This window comes from Bombus terrestris, chromosome 2, assembly GCF_910591885.1.
Source record: "Bombus terrestris chromosome 2, iyBomTerr1.2, whole genome shotgun sequence".
NCBI lineage: Eukaryota > Metazoa > Arthropoda > Insecta > Hymenoptera > Apidae > Bombus > Bombus terrestris.
Window position 1 is genome coordinate 18,738,893 of NC_063270.1, and position 21,619 is coordinate 18,760,511.

The following is a 21,619-nucleotide window of genomic DNA, read 5'->3' on the forward strand; positions in this document are numbered from 1 at the left end:
CGTCTACCGTCTGTTCATCGTGTAATAAAGCGTATGCGAGCGAGCCAGCGAGCGAACCAGCGAGCAAGCATCTATTTGGTTAGAACCAAAGTGTTTTGGGCTTTGCCTACTACTCTCTTTGGTTGAGAAAGGGCCGCTCTTTCAAGATCTCCCCTTCCTCGGGATCTGGCCCTTCAAGGTAACCGTTGAGAAACAAGAAAACACGCGAGTTCAGTGGTAAGATAGAAGCAGAAAGAGAGAGAGAGAGAGAAAAGAAAGACGGCTAGTTATACGTAGGCTGTGCAGGTCGTCGATGAAGTCGAAGAAGATAGAAACACAGGGGGCTAGGATGGAAGGAAAGAAAGAGAAGAGAGGAGTAGAGGAAAGAAACCAATTGGAGTCGAAGGGTTTCGGCGAAAAAAAGAGAGACACGTAGAGAGAAGAAGGCAGGGCAGACAGATAGAAAAGGAAAAGAGCCATGGAAGAGGTGATAAATGGGAATGAGGATTGCTTGGCAAAGTGCGAATGGGCCACGAGCGAGAATATGGACGGAAAGGATGGATGGATGGATGGATGGATGGATGGATGGGACGGATGGACGGATGGACGGATGGATGAGCAGACGGTAGTGTATGGACGGGTGGGCATTGCACGAGAGCGCAAGTATTACGTCTGGACGAAATCCAAATGCATTCACCGGCGCCGGCCATTTCGACTAACCAACTAATCCTCCCACCTGAGCATTTTTACCGCCATACTTTTCACTTCATGCCCACCGCGTCTCACCTTGGGATCCAGGTTGCCGCGTCTCGCACCACCAACTTCGCTGCTTCTTTCATTCCACCCTCCTGGAACGGATAGCTCTTTCGAGTGGTTCTTGAAAATTTCGTTAAAATCGGTATATCGTCAGAGCCGAAATAATTGCCGATGATTTATCCGAACTTTCTACCGTTAAGGCAAAAGAGGATCTTTAACCTTTTTCATCTCGAGTTAAAATTTACCATCACTCTTCGTTATATAAAGTTGTTGGAATTTTACCTTTTAATTACTTTGCCCTAAGTTGTTACTATTGGGAAAAGTTTTGAATATCTGGCTTAACCAACGATTATATGATATAGCTCAGACGTACACAAATATTTCAGAATTTCTGCAAACTTGTTGAAAGCCTAAAACAGTGAATATTTCAACTTTGAACATAAAGAATCCAGATTCTCTTACGAAGAAAATCATTGAGAATTTAAAACCATTCTGAAGCTTCCAAAATTTTTTAGAAGCCCTGAAATTTCGCGCTAAATCACCGTAAAATAGGGAGGAAACCCAAGTAGCGCGTAAAAACGGTTCGCTTCGGAGTCCACGGCGCTCTCTGCGATTACTTCGTTACCTTAACGAAGCGGCCGCTCAACCTTGACATCATTAGTCGATTGTTCGTCTAAGTCCAGCTGATACTGGTCGGAGGATTTATCTTGCTCGCGCAAGATGTATCGTTCGTCTCTCTCGCCTTGCCGCGTCTATCATACATGGCCGCGGGGTGAGAAGAACGGGCCACGACGACGACGTGAACGACGACCACGAAGAAGGGACTCTCGTCTCAGGATGTACTATGTAACGAGAGACGAAACGCGCAATGGACAGAGAGGAGGAGTTCGTTTCTGTTCATCGATTGGAGATTCCGTGGATACAAGGCTCGATACGTGGTGCGGCTGAGGACCAGAGTGTTGATTGGTCGAACGAATAATCCAGCCAGCCGGCTAATAAGAGACGTATTTATACCTCTCACGGGGCGAAGACGAACGGAGTGACGGACAGGTCGATCAAAGGGAACGCCAAGCCGCGCTACTAATGAATCCGATTGTTCCCGCTGAATCGAATTGTTAATGAATTATATATCGTTGCGCGAACCTACCCCCTCTGAACGATCTATCCCCGTGTTGCTGGGAGATTTCACGGTCCACCATCGACCGGTATCCATCTCTGTCGGAGCTGCTTCTATTTTCCCGCGGCCCAGACTGATCGCCTTCGCTTCGTTCGTCCGCTTCCTTTCCTATCTCAGCATCGTTTAGAGACAATGCATGCCAAGGTCGATCCTCGCAAAGCAGAAGATGGTTCGTAGTTTGCGAGCGATTCTCGATTTGTAGTTGGTTGTACGAAACGTGAAAAAAGTTCGAACAGGTTCAGTTAAAATCGTGTTTTATAGGTTAAGCTTGGAAAGGATGAATTTCTATTTTCCACCGACTCGAACTGGTCGCCTGCGCTTCGTTCGTCCTCTTCTTTTCCTATTCGAACATCGTTTAGAAACAATACACGTCGAGATCGATTCTCGCGAAGATAAATGTAGTTCGCGAAGGATTCTTCGAGGTCCTTGGTTGGTGGAAGATAAAGAAGATGAAGGTTTATAGAGGTTGAGTTAGATTCGTGTTTTATAGGTCAGGTTTGAGAGGGTTGAAATTTGTGGACGGTGTTATAGGATGATTCGGAGACTGACTTTATTAGAAAAGTGTCCGGGTGGGTGGTATTGCGGGTATATATTAATTTTAATAGTGTCTTGATACTTAGTCGGATTATGTAAATCGGATGAAATATGTGACGTTAGCCAACTTTTCTCCCGTTGAGGGCACGAACGCGAGAATTTCGAGTTTTACGTACCGCCGTAAATCTTGCGTAATCCACCATATGCGGCCAGCTTTCTTTCCTTCGAAGCGCCAGTACAAAAACATTCTCAAAATCTTCTGGAACTCGAATTTTAATAAAAAAAATTCTTCTCCTTAATACCTAGAAAAATTTCTCTACCCCCGCCTCTGCGCACTGATAAGAAAGACGAAGATTTCAAATATAGCCAAGAGGACTATATGATACGCTAGCAAAGAAATTGTTCGAACGATGATCATTGGATTATCCTGCGTTATGTCGCGATATATTATGCGTTACGTAGTTTAGAATTCTTTTAACGTATCTGATTATAGCTTCGTCTTGCTACTGAAACGGTTTCATCCTATATTTTCACCCTTCCAAAGATACTATAATAGAAATTCCTACCGTCGTAGAATCTCTAGAGAAACAGTCGTAAACAGAAGCGACCACAAAACCTAGCTTCCGATTGTTCACCACAAAGAAAAGAAAAGAAAAGAAAAGGAAGAACGAAGGCGGTAACTGGAGGTGCAACAGTCCGTACCCGTGTCTAGCATTTTCGTTGAGGTCTCTTTACCGTCTAAACGTTTCTCGAGAACGTTTACTTTTAAAGGATTAATAACACACCGTGGCGCGGGTCGTTATCCCTCTAACTGTCCATATCCAGCGGTTCGTCGACGTCCGCTTCCATGGAATGGCGCGTTTCGTCCAGCAAAAGGTTACCTTTCCACTGAAACTGGCTGGAATCGACACGTACCGAAAGATCCATCCGGAACGTGGGTATTTCCGCTCGTTCGTAACGAGCCAATCTCCAGCCGGAGGCGTTTCTCTTCGTTACCGTGAGAAACCCTTCCGTGTCAGGACTATGACACTCGCTCGCAGTAAACAAGCGATCGGTGCACGTGCTGCTCTTCCTCCTATGCAACGTCTATCATCGTTACTGATTATTCCTTGTTAATCGTCACGAACTTGTCGTTCAACGAAACAGGTAATTTTCCCAACAATTTTCCGGCAAACCGAAGTACCATATAATGAATTGTAAATATCGGTAATCTGTATGCGTTGCTACGAATTCAGATGGAAAAATTATCATATTGACTGCCGAGAGAATTCTGTCAATTTTTAATACGGTAGAATCACTTATTTTAACACGATATATCGCTATATAAAGTTGTGGTATAATATCAGTGGCAAAATAAAATTGTTCAAGCATTTTGTAATGTATTTACATCGATACGTTGATGTTAAAGGTATGACTAATTCTACAAGTTAGGGAAATATACAAGTGCTGGGAAATTAAATGTCGCGAATAAAAGATAGAAATTAAGTTATTGCTTCGCAAAGATTATTTGTGGTGCAAGAATATTTAATTAAATGGAAATATTGTAAATCGTACCGCTTCTGTTTAATCTGAACTTGTGAAAAAAGCTTGATTTCTTTACTGGAACACGGCTTGCAGTAACGTCAAACCCCATGTTGAATCACGTACAGAAATAGAACTCTTAACCTTTCTTAAACCGCAGGGCTGAAAACATCTGCTGTATCTGCTTATTTACACTTTATTACGAGTTTCGACCGTTGTTTCCACGTAACCAATTAGAAAAATCGTAAAAATCCTTCTTCGACGGAAATATAATGCTTAAAATGTTATTATTTCACGTTGTCTATAACGAATGTATAGAAGCGAAAATGCCTTTAAAGCTCTGAAAGCCGCATAAACTATTAACGAAGAAGCTTAAAGTCCCGAGAAACTAGCAGAATCGAATAAGTACTACGTGCGGAGACTGTTCAGAAGTTGGTTGAATAAGAACTCCGTGTTGCGTTTCTTGCAACGAAAGAGCCTGGCAAGCAACAGCAGAGGAGCGTAATTTGTAATTAAAGAAACGGTAAATCGATGAGGACTCGAGATACGCCGAGTTCTTCTTCGACGATCCAACGAACGCCCAGCGGTAAATGAAACTAAGTACGTATTATTTGAAACCAGATATAGCTCTCTGTAAGTTCGTTAAAAATAGATAAAAACCTGTCGGAGATTCGGTCGATTTTTACTTGTTAAAAGTTTTATTGGAATTCGAAGATCACAGCTGAATTAAATTTGACGAGGACATCGAGCGACCCTCGTTCAACCTTCAACGAAACAACGTTACAGGGATAAAAATGCAATTCCCTTGGGATGCATAAATTCCGTAAACGCGGAACGCAAACGTCGTAAATCTCACGATCGACCAAGCAATCGACTAAATGGACACGTGAAATACAGCGTGGCGCTTCCATTAAAAAGGACGAAATGATAAAGAAGACGTTGAAATCGGCCGCGTTACGACTCGCTTAATGGGCCTCTGTTTACTTTTCACATATTTATTAGCCGCCGCGTAATATAATGTCAATTAAAATCTAGCGCCGTTCACCAGTAAAAAGTAAAAAGGAAACCCAATCGTACACCGTGCTTTCTCGAACGAATCGCACCGAATAAAACGTCCTCGAATAAACGTCTTCTTCGCAGGGATCGAAGGAACGAGCCATTCGTTCGTCGGAACTTTTTTTCCTTCCAACGCTGCTTATTCACACCCAGGATGAAATAATAAAGCGAAACAGCGATTCGATTTGAAAATATAGGCTTCTTCGACAGTTTCAACGGGGAACCGTTTCTCTGCCAGTTTTAATACAGCGAGGTCCTTGATTTTTCGGCACACCTTCGAAAACTAATCCCGTCTTAAGGCTCTAAGATCGGCTTAGAGACGAGCATAAAACGTGAAATGTCCGGCACGGTCCGGTAGCTGACGTTTAAGTTCATTCTCGACTCCTAACCTCGTTGTCGCGGGTTGACACAGTCGTAAAACGGTATAAGGAAAAACGTGATCAACGTAGGTGGAACAAAAACAGCTATAAAGGATCATTCGAGGGTGGAAAAAGGAAGGAGCCAAGAAGGAATCCGAAATGAAGTCGGAGTTTACGATCGAGTATAATTCATACGTCGCTCGGAAGCCGATTAGTGGAAATAACTTAATTCACGGTTTCGAGGTCGTTGTATTTTAAGGTCGTCCAACGAAAGAAGGGACGGGGGGTTTGTTCCTCCCGTAATTCGTGCCACGTTTAGAGACTTATTTATGGTGTACGCCGCTCGCCGACGCAATACGCGGTCAATCGTATTTTATTAACCAAGGCACCGCTCGACTCGACCAGTCGATAAACTCGAATTACTTTTCTTCTTACATCGAGTCGTCGTTCTGCTGGCCTTTTTAACCGGGCACGGCCAGCGAGAGATTCGAACGGTGTTTCAATTAGGTTTCTCGAATAATTCGCAAACTGGTTGTGTCCGGTATTCATTCAGATTGCAAGCATCTTCGTTGGAAGGTGTTTCGACGATGTCTGTTAATTATGTCACTGATTACTATTAGATACGTATTCCTTCGATAATATCTTTCTTTTTCGTTACTAAGCATTTGAAACGCCAATAGAGATTTATTTTAATTGGTTTCATACACAAATAACAATCTTTTAGAGGACTATAATCTTTGCCTTGTAATTATTGCATAGAAAGGAAATTTTACTCTTTGCAAATTCGTGACTAGTTTTCATCTACGAGAGTTATTTCATTATCTGGATATTTTTATTCATATTTAATATCGTGTTGAATCCGTCTAAGGCAATGAGAAGGATATAACACATTTTAATTCCATCGTAAAAAGATATACATATTCTAAGAAAGAATGAAAAATCTATGCAAATATCCTATGTTTCTCCTTCCCTTAGAACAATCAAAATCCCGTGGCTTGCCATTTCCTGCTTCTAGATTGCCCGATCGAGACGCGAAAGGACCGTGTATCGGGCGAACCTTGCACAGGGTTCGTGAACTCTCGTTCGACGCTCTATTTCACTTACGCCAGCGTTTTACAATGGAGCCCTTTATCTCTTACTTCCGACGAATATCATTGCATAAATAAGCGGTTTCCCGCGCAACAATGTTGACAGTAACGCGAAAATCATGCTAACAGCTGGGGGATTCGCGACGATGGCAGAGAGAGAACGACGACGTTCCGCGGCGGTTTCGTGATTTGGCCGGAGGTGCATTTGTAATGCAGCGTAAAGAAAAGATAAAAGGGCGAGCGGTTCATCGGTGCTAGGATCAGGTACGACCGTAGAGAGGCCAGTCGCTGGTACGGTCGCGAGATCACGTTTTGCAATATTTATAAGCCGCATTTCAATGATATTATTCCGCCCGTTCCATTTCGTTCGTGGCCGCAGTCCTTCACGTTAGGAACCATGCAAACGGGATCCATTGTCGCGGAAATTCATATTGAAATTTCACAATGAAATGTCGTCGATGCATCGGATACGATCAGGTTCCTTCAATTATAGCTAAGGTGATCGGATAGTACGTACGAGTAAGAGTAATCATGTTTAGCGAGAAGCTCGGTTATTGGTTTTTCGAAGGAATTTATGTAGGGTGGATTGTCTGGAAGAATTATTTGTTCATTTATTGCGTGTTAATACAAATTCTTATATTCGTTCTTATGTCCGTATCTAATGACTATTTGCCGTCAGCTGAAAATACATTTAATGAAAGCTATAAATAGAGATGAACGAAGTTACATTCCATAGCACAAGTGCTATGCTTCTATTGTATTATTTAAAGAAGTAGGGAACTCCAATTCCGTAATTATAGTCGTTATTCCTATAATCACCGATGATAGCGATAGTTGCTACAGTAATTTATCAAAGTTGTTCTACAAAACAATTTTTGTTGCTTCCGTAAATTAAATCACACGGAAACATCAAACGTAATATTGTTCTGCCGTTTCCTTCAACTCCTTCCACGATCATCTCCAATCTCAAAAGCCTCGTTTTAAATTCCATTAGACATCTATAACGTATACTACAAGTTACCATTTCTACAAAATGATTCCCAAGATGATTTCTATGCCCATGGCTCCTATCAATGGAATACTTGAAGACCACCCACCAAGACGCCCATCGACTCGAAACTCGTCTACAGGGAACAACGAAAGAAAGACGAAAGAAGACGAAAGTGATACGAACTCGATGGAACCTACGCATCGGTGGCCCAGGCGTCTGATTTGCGGTGCGACCCGAGCAAATTATAAATGGAATCGGACCGATCGCGAACTACAGAAGAAGCCTTAGAGAGAGATTCGCGTTGGATGGGGCGTGTTTCACACGTGGCGAAGGTGCGTAAGGTCGGCAGACTTGTATGCTGGTCTGGGGTGTGTGCGCGCGAATGCAGCCGCGTTCGTACGTGCGAACAAGTGTGAAAAGGAAGGCGAAAAGAAAGAAAGAAAGAAAGAAAGAAAGAAAGGAAGGAAGAAAAGGGGTGGCGGAGAGGCGGTGCGCACAACTCGAACGTGGGAGATGTTCAGGTAGCTCTGGTCGCGAATACGTTAGGCAGATTACGTATTATGATGCCCTATTGTATACAAATACGTATACCTACCGTGGCCTGTGTCGGTATATGGGCGTAAACACACCGAGATAGCTTTGTCTCTCGTGGAAACGCGCCAGTAGCCCTGCGGGGAACGTTCAGCTCCGCTCCCCCATAACAGCATTTCCTTTTCTCCCGCGAGAATATCGAGACGATATTGCCGCCAATTAAGGAGTCTTTCGAAAGAAGCGTTTTATTTAATGAATCGATAATCTTTTCGCCTAAAGTATTTATGATTCTATTAGTCTGCCTTGCTTAATCATTTATTGGCACAGATTGACTTTTATGTCATACGTTATAATTATTTATTAATAATTTAGAAGTTATAATTATACGTTGATATTGAGAAGGTTACGGAGATGATTCGTGGAATAAAACGTTTCAGATTTTATCGTCAAGATTAAAAACAAGTAATTCGATAAATCCATTGAAGGATAAAAGAATATTTCATTTTAATACAATGGGCAATTTTAATCGAAGGAAGTGATCATAAACCTTGTTGAATGTACCTAAATGTTTACCGTGGAAATCGTATTACGAGAAAATTTTCTACGACTCTTTAAGATTACCGAGAGAACGTGTTCTATGAGATTTATTCTTCTCGCTGACAAATTTACGTTCAAGGACAATTTTTCCCCTCACAGGTGTTTAACCCTTCCTTCGACGAAACGCTCACCCCATAAACGACGCCTTTAATTTCCCCATGAAACAAGCCGAGCCAGAACCATTCCTCAAGAACATGATTCACTTTGTGCCATTCGAACCGTCTTCTGCGCCCATTATCGACCGGCTGTATCGGTTCATTTCCGGGACGCTTCAAAGCCGAAAACCTCTACAATGTGATACATAGTCCGCGGTCATTTCTTTATTACACCGCTCATGATTCATACTCAGCAAAACCGATTCGTAAATCATCGGAACACGCGACTATGCGTTTCCACTCTTTCTCTTTCTCTTGTTCGACATTCAGTGCTTTCTCGTTTGTTTCTCATCCCCCCCTCTCTCTCTCTCTCTCTCTCTCTCTGTATCTCTTTCACTTTCGGTCGAGACTGAGATCCGATCGAAATTTCGAGAGAGTCGTTAAATCATCGAACGGTCGATAGTGTCGATCGACATTATTTTTCTTCTTTCTTGTCTCTCGTTGCGGCTGGTTGTCGTTAAGACTCTGTTTGCTGCACCTTCGAACGGACAGAGTAGGATGGTGACGAGAACGCGGCCAGAAAGCGAAAGCATTGGGAGGGAGCTAGTTAATCAACGCATACGTACGAGACGCACGTACGATTATACGACGACCAACAGGCACAAGGGGATGTTTCAAGTTATTAATTGGTTGCGCTCGTAGATTATCGAGCCCTCCTCCTCTTGTCGCTTGTCCTAACTGGACTCACTATTTCCGGCCTTTGAATGGCACTCTGTTTTGCCTCGGATAACTGCGTGTGTGAATAACGTTACGTTACTCCGTGGTCTGTTTTGATTAAAAAATCGAGCATTTGAATTTAAAATGTTTCCTTAATGGGGAATTAGACGTGAATCGATCTTATATCGAAGGATTCAAATTAGAAATATTTCGTCATGGAGAAATTATTGGGTGATTAGTAGATTCAACTTTATATTATTTCTCTAATAAATTATATAGATTTTAATCGTTTTGCGATTAGGGAATGAGAGTTTGCAACATTTGGTTAATAAAGCTCCTTACATCTCTACTCTGTTATTTTGTAATTAGAGAACTCAGGTTCCAAGTATTTGGCCATAAATTTTTAACATCTGGTCACTGGAGTATTCAAATTTGAAATTCGTTCTTTTAGAAAATATAATTTTCAAACGTGTCGTCGTTAGACCATTCGAATTTACAATCTCACGATTGAATTTTAAATTGAAAAGTCTATCAAGTTATAAAAAGATGAGTTTAATTTTTTTTCTTTTTTCATTCAAACCTTTCAATAAAAAAATTACCAGCGAACAATGTGTGCAAACGTAAACGTATATCGATGACAGCATCGCAAATTTGAACAGGTTTGTCAGCTAAACGGTGACTCGGAGCTTTCACACAGTAACGATGATGTCGCGTCACACTCGACGTTCCTCCACAAAGGATCGATACGTAACTCCTGTCACATTTTTTCCTCGCTCGATCCTCTTTTTCCGCCACTAACACGCTAGAACGTAAGTTCAAAGCGTCATCGGCGTGCACAAAGCGCTGAAATTATTTTAACCCTCGGAACTTTCATAATTCCCCGATTACGGTATTCGGAAAATGAACATCCTATCCAACGATATATTATATTTCGGCGCAAGTTTGATAATTCTCTGTGATTGCGCAAAGGATCTGACGATAAAACGTGGAAAACGCGGCGTGTGCGATATACGCCTAATAGAAAATTCTTTTTCACCGGTATATCACTCATCAGCGTCCTTTGAACGTGTTACCGTGTTCAAACCTTTTGCTAGCGTTCGGGAAAAAATTGCTCGCCCAACGGAAATTGATTTTCGATCGCGTAATGTGCGGGAAAATCGAAAGCCTGTCGCGAAATTGCCACGGAACGCGCGTTCTTTGTTGCGATAACGATGTTAATGCAAAAAATACACGATGTTGAACGTACGAGTTCTTTATAGTCTAAAGTTCTAAACGAGGTTTAATAATTTCCTGATAGTCTGTCAGGTCTATCTTGTTTTTTTCCGCGAGTGTCCTAATATTTAGTTTGTGTAGCGATGCTCGAACGCCCAGAATGGAACCAGGAACAGAAAAAGAAAGGGAAAAAATTGGAAAGCAAGAAAGATAGGAAGAAAGGGACGGGGCGAGAAACGGGCGTTATATCGGCGTGAAAAAAGACGCGAGCTCTCAGTCTCATTTCCTAAGGGAGAAGGGAGATCGATTGGCTGCTGTTTGTACCTTCGATACTTCACCCTAACGCCTTAACTTAATGATCCGGAATGCATCGCTACTTTCGGAGATGTGCACGATCCCCGATCCTTTATCAATTACAGTAACGTTCGCGAAAGTCCCGTCTGTTATTAGCGTATCCCAAAGCGACACTTCGATCGATTGCTCGATTACTCTCGCGCGATTATATGGAACGGTAACATACGAGATGTCCGCTCGAAAATGTTCCCAGTTCTCTACCAGGCTACGTTCGATAAAGATGCTCCGTTTGTCTCAGAATCAATTCGGCCGAATTTACTGTTAACGCGCTCGGTTATTGGGCGACGGTTGTTACTGTCGAGGGAGAATCCTGAAATTAAATCGCCCCGGCAGCATTAAACGTGTTTCGGTATATACATATACATGAACGTATGAAGTTACAAAGGATGCAAATATCTGGAATCGGTGAAAGGAAGTTCGAATCGGAATTCAAAACGATTCGCAGCTGGATTCAAATTGACACGACGCTCATTAGCAAAATCGCTATGACTCCGGTTATCAATCATTCGGTTAATGAAGCCATTTCACCGAGAAGATAAAGCACCTTTATGCGAATTTACAGTATTCGTCGAAAATTACCACTCGTAGACGTTTCACGCCGCTCAACGTCGTTGCGAAATAAGCCCGAAGACGAAATTAATACTCCTCGAGCCAAAGTACCAATAAAAATCCCTCCTCTGACAAAGGCAGCCGCGAACAACGTAATAAAGACACTAACCGAGTCCGCCACCGCGTTAACAAAGTAGGTTAATCGGTTTTTGCATAGCACGCCGCCACGCTAACTATATCGATATCAGCGACATCGATCTCTGATTACGAGACACCCTATGTGCAACGAGCCACGTTCGCCCAGGTACACACCAGGCCATCGTTGGCCTCACCCCGTTCCGCTCTATACGCTTCTCCGCTTCGTCCGTCTCCCTCTCTTTCGAAGCTTTGTACACCGTGTATACGGACGCTGTACCACGGGGCTCCACTACTAATAACAGCCACTTGGCGAGTGTGAAATAATTACTCCGAATGGCATCCAAACCAGTTTCCCCGCGGAGATTAGCATAAGTGATCGAAATGATCAATGAGTCCGTGGCCTGCGCGCGACGTGACTCGTCCCTTCTTCCTTCATTTTCTTCTCCTATCTATTTTTATTTCGTTTTCTCCTTCGTCTTTCTATCTTTTATAGCTGCACTCGTGTAGTAGTTTGACTCTCGTGGCTGCACTCGGCCAGATACTCCTTGCCAGGTGACTTACCATGCCTCTTTATGTATAATGTACGTAGTTGCGTGTGTACTCCAAGTCGCTGACACGCTCCACGGGATTTACGATCGCGAAGACCGTGGCGGTCGGCCGTTGCTTGCCGCTAGTCGTTCACCAGGACACCTTTGTACCCGCTTCCCTCGATCGCGTGGCAACTTTCACCCGCGAGCGGATTCTAACGAGATAATAATAAGCAGGTTTTTGCGAATTCATCCGCGATCCACGGTGAAACGAACCACGGGATTTCATCCTGTCTTGGTCGAGTCACCCTTTTTATATAGACGAGGAAGATCGAAGAGATGCCGTGGATTTTACTATTATGTCCGGTTTCATCGATATGGTGAGATTAGAAAGTAGCTACAAAGAAGCGCTACACCATCGACCATGAGAATATGGGAGAAAATGTTTGTGTTTTACCGCCAGTCAAAGTCCAGACGATAATATCGACTTTCTTTTTAGATTCTGACTGTTTAAGTAATTTGCAAGTTGGTTATCTAGGATGGTTGATTGATTTTGCAGACGTGGGTGTGTTTCTAATTGCTTCCGCATTTTCTATTTTCTTACTGCAATCGTCGGGATTATAAGCGAAAATTTTTTCTCAATCCGACAGAAGAAGATCAAACTGTTACAATCTCAGGCCCAAGTTTTTCTCTAATTAATCCCTTATCATCGTATATTTCTCATAAGAAAAACATTAAAATACAGTACTATGTTAATAACTAGTAGAAACGAATTGCCAGTTGATGGTATACGGTAAAATAAAATAACTCGATATTAAGTGCATTCTACTTAAAAGGAACGTTCCGCTTACTTTTCCATAAGTACACAGTAGATTAAGCTGCCTGAAATATTCGTAAAAGAAATGGTACCCAAATTTGTCTTCCGCTTCCTGGCAATAATTAGTATCAATCACATCACCGGTTTCAGTGATTTTGCACGAACTTTGAACCAGCAAGCCGAAATGCGCGCGAGATTCCAGCACGGTCATTTGTTTGGCCGCCCGACTATGCCTTGGACGCGGCTTAATTTCGTGTATCGGACAAGAAGCAATGCTTCCTGCGCGGCAGACTCGTTAACCCGAGGGTATTTGTTACAAGTGGATGCTGATGAATGACGGCAGCGTGGCTCTCGACCGCCCCGAAAATTAGGACAATAAGAAAAGATGCCTAAGGCGATACCCGACGAAGATTAGCGAACCTGGACCGTGCCACGGTTCTGACACAGAGAAGAAAGCAACGGACAACGCGGCCATTCTTTTCCAGCCGTGTTACCGTTGCTCTTGCGAGAGCAACGTTACGCCGTCAATGCCACTCTGTTTCGCGTTCCTCGTTCTGTATGCTTATACGCGCGAGCGAACAAGACGAGGAGGATAGAGGGAAAGTACAGTGTCCTTAGCGGAACGTAGGCGAGCCGTGATATATCTTCGTTGGTATTCGAGGCCCGTGCAACGAAAATCGTGGCCGCCACCGTGACGAATTTTAGCTAACTCGGTGGAAACTGGAGCGAGGGTGTTTTATGATCTCGAGTGCCGCACGGATTTCTTGGTTGAGCGGTTGGTAAATTGTTTCCGTGCTAGAGTGTAATGAAAACAAGCGGATACTTTGTAGAAAAAGAAGGTTCGGTAAAATGCTGCGGTTTTTTTAACACCTCGAGAGTTTCTCAAGAACTCTGATGTGTTTGTATTAGAACTATACCGTTCTTTATACTAGGTTGTAAACATTACAGCTAAAAAGATATTCATTCCTTGTATGACTTGTCACTTTCAGAAACATTACACTACTATGTGTGCCATTAATATACATTAATTATTTTCCTTTCGAACGAGACAGCGTGTATAACATCAAAGTTTGAAAACTAATTACTTCTTTCTTTCGTAATTCTTTCGCAATATCACTAGCACTACAAGCAACAAATTTGTGGTTGTAAAATGTCTTTTCTTTGAAGACAGGATGCGAATAACTCGTATCACGTGCAAACTAAATACTCGAAGAGTTAATAAATTATAATCGATCAATTATGTTTGACCAACATTCCCAACCATTCTCACAATTTATCTATCGATCATATCCGCAAAATTCAAACGAAACATCAAAGTGATCCAAATTTTACGCAAAGCGAAGTCTCAATAACAATAGACGGACACTGAAATTCGTAACGCGTCTCGAATAATACCGTTCCGCGGGCCATGCGGTCGTTACTAAAATTCGTCATTAAAATTGTGCATTATATGGGGTAGAATTTCGCGTAACGGCTGCGCCAAATATCAAAGTGATATTGCGCTCGGGAATATCGCTGGATGTTCGTCAGTCCTCACGCTAAATCGAAAATTGGCTCCGAACCGCGAAATCCCGTTTGAAATCCTTTTTCGCGCCTCGCGATTTCGATACGAATTTGGTTTGTGGCCCGGTGTTCAATGGTACTCGCATTATCCCCGACATGAACGTAATCCGCCGTTAATCGCACGGGCGGACAGAAGCGGCGCGGAGCAGACGCGCGCAATTGTGTTCCGTCATTAATTCGCGTTTAACGATTCGAGCGTTTGCATCCGGTTCGAGCGTAACGCAATCAGGCTGCCGGAATTCGCGATACTTAAATCACAGCCTGTTTATAACGACCGACCGAGAAGAAACATAGTGAACGCGTGTAAATTTGTACGCGTTTCAATAGAATGATGTATGGACGGGCGAAGGAGGATTTTGTAATATTCTGCAGCTTGGTCTATGTGCCATAATACACATGGACATAATACATGTCCATGTGGTCAGGAGCAGGTTTGTTACGTGGGTCGAGAAACTTTTTTCGGGCTCGACGTTTTCATACGATTGTCTACTATATGTTTTTTAATAAAAGAGATACGAGTTATTAGCGAGAGTTGTAATTTGATAGTAATTACGGAGCAAGGCTTTCATATATAATTATATAGTAAGGTAATTATGTTAGGAAATTTAGAGACAAATTGTTAAACAGTTTTTATAACTTGAAAAAACCATACACAATTTCGGCTGATTTGTTATTTGGAAAAGTTGATTACAGATTTTCGATGAACTGTTTTTGCAATTTTATGATTTTACGTCGAACATGATAAACAGATAATATGATTCGTAAAATTTACTTGCAAAATTTTACTCTCTTTATTACTAAAATTTCTACCGTTAAACGAGTTTATCGTATTAACAGTGTTGTAAAATTTTACTAACAACACCGATACAATTGTGCGAGAAAATTCATGGATGATGAATTTAACACGAAGGCAGGACAATTTTTCATAAAATAATAAATAAAAAATTTAATTTGCTAAAATCCCAGCCACTACAACTAAAATCAACTTCCCTATCATCTTTTTTCGCGGTATTAAACTTACAAGGGAGAGCAGTATCCTGCCGACTTAAGGAACATACGACGAGATTAAAAAATAACATTTCCTCGAAGCGGGCCGCGGAACATGCACCGGAAAGGACAATTACAAGAAGAAGAGGGTAGAAGAGAGGGAAATAGAAAGGCGGGCATTGTCGTCGGGTTTTACTCGAGCTGCGCGCACTATACGGAATTAAATTCTCTCATGCACGGCGACGTAAGAGGTATACGAGGCAGCGCTGATGCGAGATCTCGAAATTCCTCGTTGAGGACACGGAAACGACCTCCGAGTAACCGAGTCGTTCGTGCATACCATTACCGGACAGCTTGATCGCGAGTGACGACCTGAAAAAGCCACGTTTAAACTGTATGAGAAAGTGTCAGGGCTCGTTGATGGAACGAGCCGCGAAGAGGATTTCAAGCTTGCTAAGGAGGGCACAGTCTCGAGAGGCCAATGGTCGCTCGCATTCTCACGACCCAACGAAATCGACTTTTGCGCTTCGATCGCTACGCTAGAAACGTCGAACAACACGTAACGTTTCTTTAAAATTTATTCCTTTTAAATTACATACTGTCGGTTGTGTACGTTAAAACATCGTCATCTGTATAGAGAGAGATAAATTAGCCGAGTAACGTGGGTCGATCTGGTAAAATGGTTCGTTGGCAATAATGCAGAATGTCTTGAGATCGATGAGAGTACTAGTCCGTGACAGATGTTATTTTAGATTTAAAACTTCGTCTTGATTACGCGCTTATGTCGATAATTTGGATCATTTATTCATGGATTAATGGAAAGTTCTTGCGGTAATACTCGTTGTTGCACGATAAAGTTTATCGCTTTATAATTTGACTTAAAACCACTGTGATTTCTAGCTCGCCATATTACAACCTAACGTCTAAAAGAATAACAATATACGGCGGCTAGCGGACTACAAATTCACCGGAAACTGTATTAAGGTCGAGCGAGATAAAGCAATTTCTATTCCGTGTAAATCGAATGAACGAAGTTTTGATAAACGCGACGAAAACAGAGGAAGCTCTCTGCCTTATCTTCCCCCGCTACTCGGTAAACTTTTAAAGACTCCTTAGTCCAGTATCTCGCGCTATTAACCAAGAACCGAAAAACTACTTGGGTGGCGATCACCGTACATGCATCACAAATCACCGTCGTATAGCCTTTCCACGCGTTCTGTGTCCGTCCGTTAGTTCGTCCGTTCGTTCGTTCGTTTCACCATCGACATCCTATGGCTACCGTTCACGAAACGTTCAACGCCCCGAATTCCAATTCTCGCATACCAGCCTCGTTTTCAACAAACGCGCGGTGGCTTCCCCGATATCTCTTCACGCACCTGGACCGCAAAGGGATCGAACCTGTGATTGTTTCCGTTCCGTGACACGAAACGATACTTAACCGCGTCTCTCTGTGAACCAACCATTCCAACGCGAGGTTAACGCTTTGCGCAACTTTCCTTGGATTTCACGGCACGTCAAGGGGAATGATTAATAGGAAGGCAAACCGTAGTTTCTTCGTTTGAGGATAGCAAAGTGTTGTAGGACTAATTGTAAATTTTGAATAGGTGTTTGGTGTGGTAGTAGTTAATTGAGGTATTTGAAGGAAGTATAATGGTAATGGTAATCGATACATCATTTCTTTTTGCTTTTCGAACGTTTTCTCACCGGTACGGGCAAGGTTTCTTGCCACGTGTACATACCTTGCCTTTTGTATTCCATCATTAGATATATTTGATAAGACATTTCACGTTTCACATCGATCAATAGCAACTGGAATTCAACGATGAATGCGAACAATTAGAAATAACTGAAAAATATTGCACACGAAAATATCCAACTATATAACAGGTCTATCGAAGAAAAAAAGAAAATCTAAAAAGTACTTCTCTATATAATACCACTCTTACTATATCGTATCAATGAAACGAACTTCCCGACGGAACCTATCAAGCTATCAAACCTATCAAACAATCAGACGATATCAAAAGACCCGTATACGAATAGCATCACCGGCGAAAGACGTGTTACACCGAATCAGAACACGGATCTACCTCCTAGGACATAAGCATGTAACGAGGATGATACAGCAGATATATAGCCTGGCAAACTGTCCACGTAGTCATTTATATTGGAAGGTCGTGGCTCGAGAGAGGGGTCAAATTTCCCGGTGGAAATAATTCAAGGAAAATAGCCGACACACCGGATGAATCAGGAGAACTGTATGGTCTATATGCAGATTATATCGTCCCGGGTGGTTGTCGCTGGTGTTACCGGTAACGGACTCGGTATACTTAACCCGAACCTCTTGTATATTACGTACATTGTACCGGATCGTTCGGTGTCGAGGTGAAAATAAAAGGAGAGCTGAATGTGGTGTTGTGGACGAAGAGAAAAGAAAAAGAAGGAAAGATGGGCGACGCGTACCGGATCTTGGCGTCTCGATGTTAGGTGCACGTAGAAAACGTGAAAGGGGATGCTGAGAGAACGCTTTGAGCCTGTGGTTAATGATACGCGATGATACGCGGCATTCGTCACTGTCCGATGTCCGGCTTGATTGCCGCTACTGTTCTCTATCCTTTATCTTTCGCGGCCTCGTAACCGGCGGCGTGTGTACGCCGTTGCTACGGTTAAATACGTCCACGTGTGCATAAAACGCGTGTGGATCCGAGCGAGCGTAATGCGCCAACCGAGAGTCCGCTCTGGAATTCGAGGCTTCGAGTAGCCGGCTTCTCGTGATCAACGCTCGCGTTTCGTGAGATGAAAGAAATGGATGCTTCGATGCGAAGAATCGCTGAATATGATTTTTCACTTGAAACTTTCATTTATAGAGAGAATAATAGACACGTAAAAGGTGTTGAAAGTGAGGATATTTTTCATTTCTTTTTTGGGTTGTAACATGTACATGTATTTGAGATACGAAACGATTAAAAATCAAAGATAATGGACTAGTAAATCGTCCAAATTCTTTTTGCGATGGAAACATTCGAGTTTCATATATTTCAATAAAATTCACTCCCTTCGAATGTCAGATATTTCAAGTTTCAATTTGATACGTCTGGACTTTGCGTGATTTCAAATTCAAAGTACCGGGAGGGGGGGGGATTTCGCGCCAACTCGATTATTCTCTCTCTCCCTCCCAAACAAATACAACTTTCATTTCGAAACTTACACCTCGAAAAAAATCCATCAGCTTTACATTCGATCCTCTCGTATGACCTACTTCTGCTCGGCGAATATTCAGACGGAAGGTCAGTTCCCGCGTTTACACAAAACTCGGGCAACTGGCGCATTTATACGCGCTGGATCGGCCGTGATCGTCGCCGAATCCGCGGCCAGAGGGAGACAGCAGACAAAAAGTACGTTTGGCACACTCCACCATTAGCGGTCGCGGCGAAGAGGCCCGGAACGATCGGCCGTAACTCATCCGATGAGCACGAGGATCAGACCAGCTCTGCTCTCCGTTACTCACTGACAGCCAGTCGTGGAAAAAGTTAACTTATTCTAAGCGTGAAACCAGACCCGGACTCCGAAAAGAAGCTGCACATCGTAATCAGTCCCCTCGCGTGCCATCGTCTGTGCTCGACTTTCGCAGGAACCAGAGCGTCTTCCGTTCCTTTATTACCGGCAAAGCTGAATCCTGATTCGTCTCGCCTGACGAGCTGAAATCTCCTGGCTAGGTTTTGTAACGGTAATTAGGATCGAGCCTATTACGGCGATAGCTTTTTACCAGTTCGTCGCCTATTGATATGCATTCCTTGTTTGTTGGTTTTAATAGGGCGAGGCGGACATTGTAGACGGTCAGTGAGGGCAATCTTTCGATGGGAGATGGTGAGAAGTTTTTTGCCCATTGATGTGATTGTTCAGGAATTTATGAGGTAATGACAGGCGCTAAAATTATACTTCGTGGGGGAGAAAATGGTTGGAACTCTTACTGCTGGGAAGTATTTGGATACTTGTTTGGCGTTGATGGAACGTAATTCAACTACGAGGTGGTAGTCATTCTTTACGATCATCGCATAAACAGGATGAAATTTTTTTGTAGAAAACAGCATGCAATAATAAAATTCTTTATTGTCAAACTTCATGGAAGTATCATATTTTTGTTATTTGGGACGTTCTCTGAGTTACTAATCAGATATTTCTTTCCAAGATAGAAAGTCTACTTCAACGATGTTTGAAAAGAGAGCATTTTTGATCCAGTGATTTCATAAGAAGATATTAGATGCTAGTCGTTAACTTGCCATTAGTTTCTGTTATTTGATAAAATTCATACAAGTACTGCTAATAGCGTAGAACGAATTTGGATATTATTATGAAACGTACATATACCTACGTAATATATTTGACCATTTTCTATCTCTCTGAAATCGATTAACGAGTGCTGGGAAAACAATGTCTAAGAATGTCTAATATCGTATCAACTAACAGAAATCACTGCTAATCCTAATCGAATCTGGTAATGTAGAAACACATACGAACATTCCATTACGGTGTACCGGTGGCATTTAATCTTGCGTCAGTGGCACAATTTGCAGTACCTTATCAAGTAATTTCTCGCGCAACCCTAATCACCGAACGCCACCGAGCACAGCTTGTATCGAATAAAAAAGAAGAGTACCCGAGCGAATTAATACAAATTACCAAGATCTACACCGTGAAACCGGGCAAACGACTAAAGTGTCGTAATAGGCAATTGAACGAACACTGGAACGGTATTTCCTCCTCCATCGTGTATACGTTTCGATAATCGAACCAGCGGCCGAGCAGCTCCGATGAATAAGAGCGATATAATTGCTCGTCCTACTTCGTAATCGCAGGGCTTTCGATTGCTACCCGCGTTAGACTAGTTTCGATACACACTCCAATCTATACGCTTATTAATCCAGCTTCGAGGCCACGCTAAGCTTACCGTCTGGAATTCTATTCAACGTTCGCGTAGACACGGTAAACGAGCTAATCGTGTTCGTGCACGAACCAGCCTGGCATTTGTGTTTTCCCAACGAAACGTTAATATCCTATTAATTAACGCTAATCAACGATACCAACGATAACCAGGCGATCGAGACCAAACCACTTGTCTGTCCCCGTGATTCAACACACGAGGTCAGGTACCTTCGAAACATCGCCCATTGTTCGATATACTCGTTCCATATACTCTTTGACTCGATCGAGCTCTTTGAAACTCTGAAACTGAGAGTCGAGAGCAGAAGAAACGAGAGGATTCTACTATTTCATCGATCGAAGTCTCGCATCGGTCAGAGCGATATCTTCGGTTGGCACGCGATTCCACTGGCCTCGAATCCCTTCGAAGAGTTACTCGCGTTCCTGGTTCGCGCGGAACCTTGACATTCATCAATGCCGACTGGTGAAATTAATATGGCTCACGGTGGAGCGTCAGCGGGGATCACGAGCTCGCCCTGGGACAGAAGAATGGGCCAAGGGAACGAGTTGACTTTACGTTGTCCGAGGCGTGGGCAGGCAAGACAACGGTCACGTTGCCGCGAACTCGTCTCTCCTTGACTGTGTACAACGTACAATACGATAATACCGGCCGTCGATGGCATATGGAGCACAAGATCGATACCCGGCCGATTCGCCGCGATACATCCGTGACGAAGGTATCAGGCGGCCTATTAGAGGTTCTACGATAGCCACGACGTTCTCGCGTCTACCAGGGCAGGGAATATTCAACCTAAGTTTGCACGTAGATCGTCGGTGTCTCTCGATGTCCGACCAATCTTTTTCTTCTTCGTGGACCGCTTCGTCTTCGTCGTCGTTCCTCTGTTCGTCTTCTTCGTCCACACGTTAGCTCTCATTGTGGTTAAGTTCCTCTCTGGACGTTTCCATTCGAGCTTTGTCAGGGTAACTGATCGCTACGGGTCCCGACGATCGATCGATACACGCTCGATTCCCTGTAAGCATGTTGCAAATGCGATTGGCGTTGAAGGAGGAGCCTGCCGGAAGCGGAGGGCCACGGCGAGCATTAGATGTATTAGAAGGGAAAAGGCGTTGTTCGTCTGTGATCAACCGTT

At 43.0% G+C, this 21,619-nt stretch overlaps 1 long non-coding RNA gene across 1 annotated transcript; it reads left to right on the top strand.

Annotated features, from left to right (window-relative positions):
- Window positions 1-15,847: 15,847 nt before the first annotated feature.
- On the top strand, window positions 15,848-19,671 carry LOC125385845. The gene is made up of 2 exons (XR_007225538.1): window positions 15,848-19,275; window positions 19,363-19,671. It is a non-coding gene; the product is annotated as an uncharacterized LOC125385845 (long non-coding RNA).
- Window positions 19,672-21,619: the final 1,948 nt, after the last annotated feature.